Here is a 9,998-nt window from a genome sequence, read left to right on the forward strand (position 1 = left end):
CGGTCCCTACCCGCGGCAAGGTATCTTTTCGTCCACGTTCTTTCTTCACATTTACTTACATTTACTACTATAACATCCCCTATAGTTTCCTTGGCATTATTGTCTGTTAGTGCTCAATAATATTGTGTATAACAAAGAAAAACGAGCCCTTAAAATTAACACTTCTTCCTCATTCTAGCCTCCACAGCGTTGCACCTGATCTATGAAACGGAGTATAAGTTGGCTCTATTTTCGTTTCTCTTGCGCTTCTCATCAACAGCAACTCGAGCCACCCCGAATACCCTTACTTATCGCTAACCGAGAGCTTCATGTGACACTTCGAGAGCACGGGTAAGCATGTTTCAGAAAGCAGCGTATTAACATTTTCCGCTAATAATATTCAACGATGATTTGTAGGTGTGGTTGACGCTTCGAGGGTTTGCTCCGTATGTCTGTTGTTATACGGTGAGATTTGATTCTATTTCCTGCCGTCTTTCGATGGGGAGTGGGGCGGGGAGGGCTCAACAGCGATAGCAATGACCGCACAATTTTTGTTTCAAACCATGTGTCTTCGCCTCACATGGTTTTCTCTTCGCTGCAGAATATGCGCGATTTCCTTCGTGCAGGTCTTCAGAACTACCTTGATGCAAGCAATGCTGCAGCTGGCCGCTGGACTGCGAGACCCGCCATCTGCTGATACAAAAGAACACGTTTCACGTCGGCGTCGGTGGTTCAGTGGTAGAATACTCGCCTGCCACGCCGGTGGCCCGGGTTCGATTCCCGGCCGACGCAAGTTTTTTTAATTTAAACACATTCTATCTTGAAGCTGACTGTCTAATCACGCTTGATTTTTCTTACTGTCTCGTGAAATTGTCTATCTCATTACATCCCCGGAATTAAGGTCCTCTATTTCTGTTACTTTCTTTTTCTCAATAACGGTGGTGAGATTTGCAGGAAGCATGTGATTCGCGTTAGTATTGCACATCGTCATCGAACAAAACGAAAATCGAAGAAGAGCGTGTCAGTGCAATTGTCGAAATGATTTCGCCGATAAAAGGCAAGCGTTCCAAAATTTTCTAACGACCCTATTTTTTCCTTGTTTCTTCGGGGTTTTCCTGTACGAGAAAAGCAGCTAAACACTGAACAATTTGTAGGCAAACATTCTCCCTTCAATCGTACAGACATTCTTCTCATCAACACCAGCAGTGACATCTTTAGGAAGATAATTACGTTCTTAAAACACCATTTACTCTCTATATAATGTACTTTTCGCATCTGGACGAGCCAGGTATACACGCCCACATAAATGGGACAACAGTGATTTCATACAAAAATGAACAGGCGCACAGTTACAGTACGCAGTGGAGTCGTAGGTAGGCAACTAAAAAGTCGACCCGTTCTATTTTGACGCGTTCTTTCTGCGTTTTCTTGCTTATTCAGCACTCCCTCCTAATCTTAAAGAATGAACCACCTAGCCCCATGAACACGAAGTTCTGCTAGCGCATGCTTTCCCTCTTTCGCCTCTTTTTAGGTTCACCAAGGAGCGCTCAACGCAAAAGTGGCCCTTTTATTACTCAGCTTGACTAGACGTGTTTCGTACTTACTAACTTATCTTACTCTCATTCTCTTCTTACTGACAGATATTTTTTTACTTATGTTCTTAACCATTTGGCCATGACCTTGCACATTAAAATATGACGGAAAGGGTCCGACTAAGTGAATGCATGAGGATGATAAGAAGGCGGGAGCCCCCCCCCCCCCCTCTCTCCTTGCTCATGCCTATGAGCGGGAGGTAAACGCGAACCTGAAACCTCCCGTCGGATTGTCTTTTCTGGCTTAACCTGGCATTGCGCCCTGTATGGCTGGCCTCCTCGTGTTCAAGATGTGTAATTTACATGCACTTACATTTGACTTTGGCGTTGCTTTGAAGTCGAAAATTTGCGCACTGACGTTACTGTAATGTACGGAAGAAATGTTCGCGTAGAATGCTGAGGCTAAGTAGGATCAGCTTCAGACAGCATCACAATAAAAGCTAGCAGGCGATGCTTTCTCTGATTGGTCCTCATTTCCGCACGGATTAGCTGTCTTGCGCTTAGTCCTGCAGATGCACACTATGTGCGCACACCCGTGTGGCGCTGAGTCAATTTCAACTGAGAAAACAAGCGGTCACGCACGAACACAAATACACATAGGTTCAAGAGAAATGTTTTTCCGAGGAACATACAATGTCTGGAAGAGGCTGCGTGAGCGTATTTCGTAGAATCGTTGGCCCGGATACAATGCAGTCGGCAGCCCATGTTGTTACGTGAGTGTTAAGGACTTGTAGATCGATGTCGTGTGTTGTATATAGAGAAAAAAAAAAGTAAATGGAGATGAGGAAGCCAACGAACACGAGCATGATTAACGACCATTGTCACGAGACGGCACGCACCGTGAGACTTGAAAGAACGGAATGTCAAGACGAGTTCACCCGTGTATTAAAGGCAAAAGTTTGGCAATGTACTTATGTAAACAGGTTATTTGTGCATTTTCGAACAAGTTGTGAATACGTAAGAGCTGGAAACACACACAAAGACCGCAAACTGTGGTCGCTCTTACATTTGCCTATGACGCTACATTGTATAGACGATCTTAAATAAGACATATGGGCCGCAACCTTGGGCTGTTAAACGAATGTTTTCTTAGTTTTGTATATTGCGATGTAAATTATAAGGTCAGGAAGCGTTGAATGCACCCACCAACCGTTTTCATGTGTGTGTACGTCGACCGTAGCGCTGTTCGTTTAGTTGTTCAACATGCAGAATGGCAAGTTTAACAGCACAATATGGCGGCACCGAAATGAATCCGTAAACATGTCGATATTGCGTCACGTTGCGTCGTGTGTGACGAAGTGTGTCACGCATCGTCCTGGCATCATCACAACAATATTATATTCGCACTGCAGGACAAAGGACTCACACATCAATATACATTTTCTTTCGCTGTGCGTGGCACATAGGTCTAATTTGTACACCTGCAAATTTATCTCATCACACGTGCAGCCGTAAGTACGCTTATCGCGAACACGAGAGGGCGTGCCACACGCTACTATTGGTGGCGCCTACTAGTTCAAACGCGAGGCTAGGCACATGCACAGCGAGTTTGCGGTGATACTATTTAACCATGCGCATCGCGTTACCTCATCGAAGCATTCGTCGAAGGTGCTGACTGGTGGCGCAATACGCGCGATGGAAAGATAACCACACCATTAATGAACTGCGCAGATGCAGAGCTTCGCGCAGGCGCCGCAGGCGCCGCTAATAGCCCCGTGCGGCACGCGCCTCGTGTCAACACCGTGCACCTATGTTCCTGAACACTTCCGTGTTCAGTAGCCCTTTTAACAGCGTGCGTCTGTTCGTCAAATTCTCCGTTTCGCGACATTTTAGTGGACCAGTGGTAAGTGTTTATCCCATTTGTGTGACCCACACGTTTGTGTATGCCGCTCCTGTGTTCCAGAATACGACTCGCCCAACGCTCAGTTCTTCTTACCTGTGGTCCCTTCTTCATTTTATTGGACGAGTTGTGGCTATAGTAGGGTTTGCCCAATTTTCGTGGCACATATGCACCTACGCTGAGGGATTTCTGTTCGTAGAGTTGCTGTTCGCGTTACGACTGGCCTATGGTTATATATACACCTTCGCTGTCAAACATCGCTGCTGTGAGCTCTGATACGCACGTGACGAGGGTCTGGAGAAGCTGGGCCACAGGTCCATCTTGGTGCCGGCGTCTTGTGGCTGCAGGCCAAGGAGCGTGTACGACTTCTCCTTGGCGTCGGTGCTGTGGAACTCATGCAGCATCGTCTGAATGTCCCGGAACGCCTGCGACGTGCATGTGAGGTTGAAACAGAGGAGTCCACGAGAGGGAATCCATGGGGATCAAACAAAGAACGAAGAATGCATCAGCAAACCTTGTTGTTAGATGGGCGATTTTGATGTTAGTTTTGTGCCGTAGAAGTGGCGCGGAAAACGTGGATACAGGAAAAAGTCAAAGAAAGAAAAAAAAATAGATGATAAGAAAACTTACTATTACTTTGAACAGAAGGACACTAACGCTTGAAGAATCTTGAGACCTGTGTGTTCATGCATGGGCTACACATCGGCAGAATTCTCGCTCTTTGAATATACAGGTATCTGCTTTAACATTTTGTTCGGTTTAATTCACTTTTACACTTGATCCACTCTTAATGCACATTTCATTCCCTTGCATGCTCGTCCTACATTAATTCTAATACGCCCGTGATTTCCCTAGATGAAAATTTCATTCATTTTATGCGCTAATTAGTACTTCTAATTACTTCAAATACCCTTCATATACAATAGTAGCAGCCCCCCCCCCCTTCATAGCTTTCTCCACCGCACTCGCTTTCACAAACTCCGGGATCGCCCCCTGACTTTGTCACTCTCTAGCCGTGTAAGGCTTTCGCCGTAATAAGCACCAAACAACACGCAACATTAGGCCAGTCCTCTGGTGCAAGTGAAATGACTTGCAGCTTTGCATGAGAAGATGCTGCTGCGACATGCCTTCAAATTTCGTTTCTTCGTCAAAGTGCCAGTGTGACTTCAGATTGCGGCCGCCTTTCTGCGCTCCCCGCTCGCTCGGCTTCGATATCTGGACCATGAATCGACTACGAACGTCTCAAATTCTAAAAATTGAGTATACGCCATGTAGAGTGACACCATACAACGTTTTCATATAAAGAAATGTCCTCAATCATGAATAATAAATTAATTAACAGTGTTGTTTATTAGTTCCCTGTACCTTAAAGGCGGCAAAGTGTTTCTGCCTCGACGTGCAGTTCGTTGGGAAGACGACAGGAGACTCACCATGATAGCATATATAAACAAGTCTTTTTTGTCAAAAAAATAAACAATAATAATAAAAAATGAAAATAACACGCTGCAAATGGTACGCGTTATATTGTGAACTTGGAAGTAGAGCTTTTATGTTTCTGCCTACGTTCCTTAGGTGCCTGAAAAAAGTAGTCAGATAGCAACAGTTGTGACCTCATCCTACGTGAAAATTAAATGTTAGCTGCAAAAAAAAAAAAAAAAAAAACCTGCGTCGGCCGGGAATCGAACCCGGCCACCCGCGTGGCAGGCGAGTATTCTACCACTGAACCACCGACGCTTTTTTTTTTTTTTTCTTTATTGCCTCACAAAGAATTTTCATACACTAATCGTAAACCAGGGAAAAGTACAGTGATACACCATCAGCTGTTAGCTGACTACATCTTAAAACTTTGGCATGTGTAACAACAACTCCACTCTGGGAACCCACTCCGGTACATCCATCTGCACTTTCTGCATTTCGACAAAACGAGAGACACATTCGCAAAAGTAATCGCGAACAGGTCTGACTTCCACATCGGCATTGTGAAAGGCCGTTCGGGTTTGCCATATACTATGCGCAGGCCCAGGAGCATAATAAGGTCGTAAGGTAGTCGCCCATCTTCCTTTTTCAACACGCGAGAAACCGGATGCCATTGAGTTTAACGGTAGCTTCTTTTTTAGAGTTCTTTGTAATATGTCCCCCAAAAACACCCCCACTCCAGCAGTCTAGGAAAACGTGTTCAATTGTCTCTGGTTTTTTGCATAGAAAACAATCTGGGCCCCATGGTACAAATAAGCCTTTATCTTCCAACCATGTTTTAACTGGTAAAGTGCCGGTGTGCAATTTAAAGAAAAATGTTTTAACTCCTGGGGCTACGAGCATTCTTTTCACGCGTTAAGTACATCTTGGCCTGGGCCTGCAGATATATAGCTCACGATACAACGGTACAGGCAATAAAATATCCACAAGGTCTTTATACAATTTCTACGTGACACCTCAGTCAAGTATTCAAATGAAAAACGCGCTGACAAGAAATGGAATGATGAAACAACTTCTTTAAGATAGCCCCTTATGGGTCCTTGCACACTTTGTGACGAAACTATGAAACCCGATAAGACTCTACACAGCCTCAGTTGTATGACTGTCCTCAGAAAAGGGTCATCTGTATCACGAAGGAAAAGAAAACGATTGACGAGTTGACGTATGTACATATGCGTTAAACCAAGCCCCCCATCTCGTACTTTCCTGAAAAGATTCGTGCGACTTGATTTTTCCCACACAGAGCTCCAAATGAAGACCGCAAATACTCTGTGTATTTTTTGAACGTTTATTCTACTGCAATGTAACACTTGCATTACGTACCATAGCTTGCTTACTAGAAACAAGTTGCACGTTGTGGCCCGCGCGAATATTGACATACCCCAACCCTTCCATTGTCTGTCTTATCTCGTAATACCTCTGTTTCTTTTTTCCAATATGACTCGCTGTCACTGTAGTTCTCCAGCGGCACTCCTAAATACTTTGCTGGCATTTCTTGCCACTGAATGTTCATAAAATACCTTGGTGTGACGTCCCATCCCCATGCCAGAAACCAAGACATTTATCCCAATTTACGGCGCTACCACTTACTTGGCAAAAACTTTGACGGCATTGACGGCATGCATTATACTGTCATAGCTGGTACAGAAAACTGCGATGTCATCTGCGTAAGCAAGAAGGCTAACTTCAGCCTTATGTAAATTAAATCCGCGTATCGAGGTGTTCTTAATTACGCTTAACAGAATGGTTCAATAAAAATGGCGAATAGTAGGGGCGACAGTGGGCATCCCTGTCTACTGATCGAAGCACCGGTATACGCTCACCCACTGATTTATTTATAACCAGTCGTGTTGTGCATCCTGTGTAAGCCATTCGCACTCCGTCGCATATCAAACTACCAACGTTCACATACTCAAGTATTGAAAGAAGCAGGTCATGTGGCACACGGTCAAATGCTTTCTCAAGGTCAATTTGCAACATGGCAACATTGAGATTCATCGCGGTCACAGCATTCAAGAATTGATCGTGCTTTGTGTATGTCAGTCATTATTTTCCTTCCCTTTATCCAGCAAGTTTGGTGGGGGCCAACCAGTTTTTTCATAGCTGTCTGTAATCTCTTTTGCCAATACTTTCATTAATATCTTATAGTCACATTAGTTAAGCTAATGGTCTATATGCCGTGACACTTCGTAATTTCATCGGATCTTCTGTTTTTGGTATTAAAACCCGTGTGAGCTGACAAAAAAGATGGGGTAACGTTAATTATTCAAAAGCCGCATAAATACCTCCGCCAAAAAAGGCGCGATCACGTCTTTGAATGCCTTGTACACTGCAGCACTTAAGCCATCCGGTCCCGGAGACTTGCCATTATTTAAACTATCAATCGCCTTTCTAATTCTCCCTCTGTAATAGGCATTTCTAAAATTTCCTTTCTTTCATCTTTCCAGTCTTGGCATCAATGAAATGTACTCACTCTATAACCGGTCAGCTTCTACGTTACATAACGAAAATAAATCTTTGTAATATTCGAAAAAGATGCCGCCACTGAACCCCCGACGCCGACGGTCAACCGATCGGGTAGCTTGGACCAGTGCCAGCTGGGTCAGATTAATATAGGTCAGTGAGCGGGCGAGTGCTTGCTTGCAAAAACCCGCTTCCCTGTTGGCAGCAGGGACGACGCTGTATTCTTCGGTCGCGCAAACCAGTTTGATCGATTATTCAAGAACAATGTAGAGCTATCGCGCGGTGCCGCCCTTTCAAGACGATTCCTATCGTGTATCTTTGTCGACTGTAAAAACATACGGCATTCCGTTAAGCATTATGCACAACCCATTACATTTCGGTATTCATTAAAAACAACTTTTATTATATTATTGCCTGGCACTTTATACAGCCGCTTGTACAAAATTTGTACCAAAAATGTAGCACCAGTGAGCTCGCCTATATTACCGTAAAATAGCACGACAATTATCTGCATACGTGCCAATAAAGCACTCATAATTTCTTAATAGACATAGCGCTTGAACTTGAATCGCTTCTTTTTATTTCTTCAATTTATCATGCACTCCTGATTGCAAAGTTCTGGTCTCCTCTTATTGCTTAGTTTGTTGCTAACTTGAAACTAACTTTTTCAGGAAGGGACACGAAAAGGATGCATTTCGCGACGATCGGCTCATTACTGGACGAGGAAATCAAGGTTAAAGTTCTATTTTTGGGTTTCCCGCCGATGTTTAAGCCCTTACACGTTGATGTGTCGTCGCGAATTTCAAAGCGCTGTTCGTATTTTTGCCACGTTGCCTTAATATATTCCTAAACTTCCACGTTGGGCTCTGGCCACCATAGAGCACATTGCGGTTCATATTTAGCGACGAAGAGTTATATAAGCCCTAGCATACGCCCTTAAAACCTACAACGTCACAGCGATTTGTTCAGGGCGGCATCGCTACTTGCATATTTTTTTCCTGGCTGTGCAAGCGTGTTCTGGAGGTTAGAGTGGCGCTTTTGGTCTTGTGGAAGGGTTCTTTTTAAATGCGACGATCAGATGCCAGCGGCATCCTCTCCTGGTACGTGACCAACATAACTATCCTGGATTTTGTGGCGAAAACAGCTTTTCTCTGCCCAAGCAGGTGGATGAAGACGCATATTGATTCGACAATGGCTACTGTACCTGCATATTAATGTTGAATCCTCGATATTCACGCAATTTCACACTGGGTACACCACGTAACTATTTTTAATTTTTTTTTTGTGACGACGCCACTGTGTAATAAAATAAACGTGACTTTTTGGACAGCTGAGAAGTAGAATATGGTGAAATAGCTATCATATAGAGTTGTGCACCTGTGGGACTTCGTACATTCTAAGAATGTTTTACGTAATCGTGTCGAAGCAAATTTCTGAGATATTGAGGGTGTCTTGCAATGTAAAGGGCATTCGGTCTTAGAAGGACATTTGAGGTTACCCATGCCTGAGCCGTTGATTGTGTGCGCCAGGAGAAGTGCCCATTCTTAGCCGACCTCTAAAACGAGCGTGCCAGTGTCACACAAGTGGTGCAAAGTGCTTAACTGCATTTGAACGTGTGTGCAGTGTACTTAATCATCTGTCTGCATAAACAACACTCTCATCGCCAAAGTATTCTTGACAGGCGTCACAAATCACCTTCGTCCTGACTTGCATTTTGAGTGAGCATGCGAACTCAATTGTGCTGCTGCATAACTATGAAAATACGCAGAAAAAGATAAAGGCTGCGTTCCGTGTGGCGAAAAAACATACATTGGATGGGATTATGTAGTATAGGATGAAAAATAAAGACCCAATTCTAGGCATCACATTGAGATGGGATGAAGAACCCCAAGTGGTCAAGATTAATCCATAGTCCCACAACAGCAGTGTATGCGTCATGAGCATATCGTGATTTTGAGAAGTGAAACGGCGGAATTGATTTTGTTTTCATTAAGATGTGTGACATTTCATCAACTGCTTCAATACGTGGTTTAAACACGTGTGTTTAAACCAAACACGCGGTTAGGCATAGTTGTTCATATAAACTGTATAGTCGGTTATAACCTAACAATAGATAGAAGCTCCAACCGCGAATCCACGGCGCGCTTGTCAGTGACCTATATCGAGACGTGCAAGCTTACGATACGTAAGTGCTTTTACCTTGATAATGTAATTACCACGCATAACCAGAACTAAAGGTTCGTCGGTCCTACCTAAGTATGAGCTTTGGCTAAGAAGTGAAGTTAGAATCTCTGATGAAATTTGCTAAGACATTTAAGTTTTCGTCTTGAAACCAGCGACACCAGCATGTGTCGGAACACACAAAAAAGTGCTTGATGTCAGATACGAGCGCATGTGATTATAGTAGTTACCTCTGCATCTAGTTTATAAGTGTCTCTCGCGCTTGCGTGTACAGGTTCAATAAACATTCCTTTGTGACAGAGAGCTTCGCTGTAGAAAAGGGGCGAGAGACAGGAATGCCCAGCCACTCCTGTTCAATATGGTATTGTCGCTGGATCCCCTCATCAGAAAAGTCGCAATGTGCCCTGATAGTAGATAATTTCCCAAGCCAGGCACCGAGGAAATGAAGGTTACCGCCTACGCCGATG

At 44.0% G+C, this 9,998-nt stretch overlaps 2 non-coding genes across 2 annotated transcripts; one reads left to right on the plus strand and one right to left on the minus strand.

Annotated features, from left to right (window-relative positions):
* The first annotated feature begins 700 nt into the window (after positions 1 to 700).
* Trnag-gcc (transfer RNA glycine (anticodon GCC)) lies at positions 701 to 771 on the plus strand. Its single transcript has one exon. It is a non-coding gene; the product is annotated as a tRNA-Gly (tRNA).
* A 4,304-nt stretch (positions 772 to 5,075) lies between these two features.
* Positions 5,076 to 5,145, minus strand: Trnag-gcc (transfer RNA glycine (anticodon GCC)). The gene has a single exon. It is a non-coding gene; the product is annotated as a tRNA-Gly (tRNA).
* Between the last annotated feature and the right edge of the window lie 4,853 nt (positions 5,146 to 9,998).

The sequence above is a fragment of the Rhipicephalus sanguineus genome, chromosome 2, assembly GCF_013339695.2.
Source record: "Rhipicephalus sanguineus isolate Rsan-2018 chromosome 2, BIME_Rsan_1.4, whole genome shotgun sequence".
NCBI classification, from domain to species: domain Eukaryota; kingdom Metazoa; phylum Arthropoda; class Arachnida; order Ixodida; family Ixodidae; genus Rhipicephalus; species Rhipicephalus sanguineus.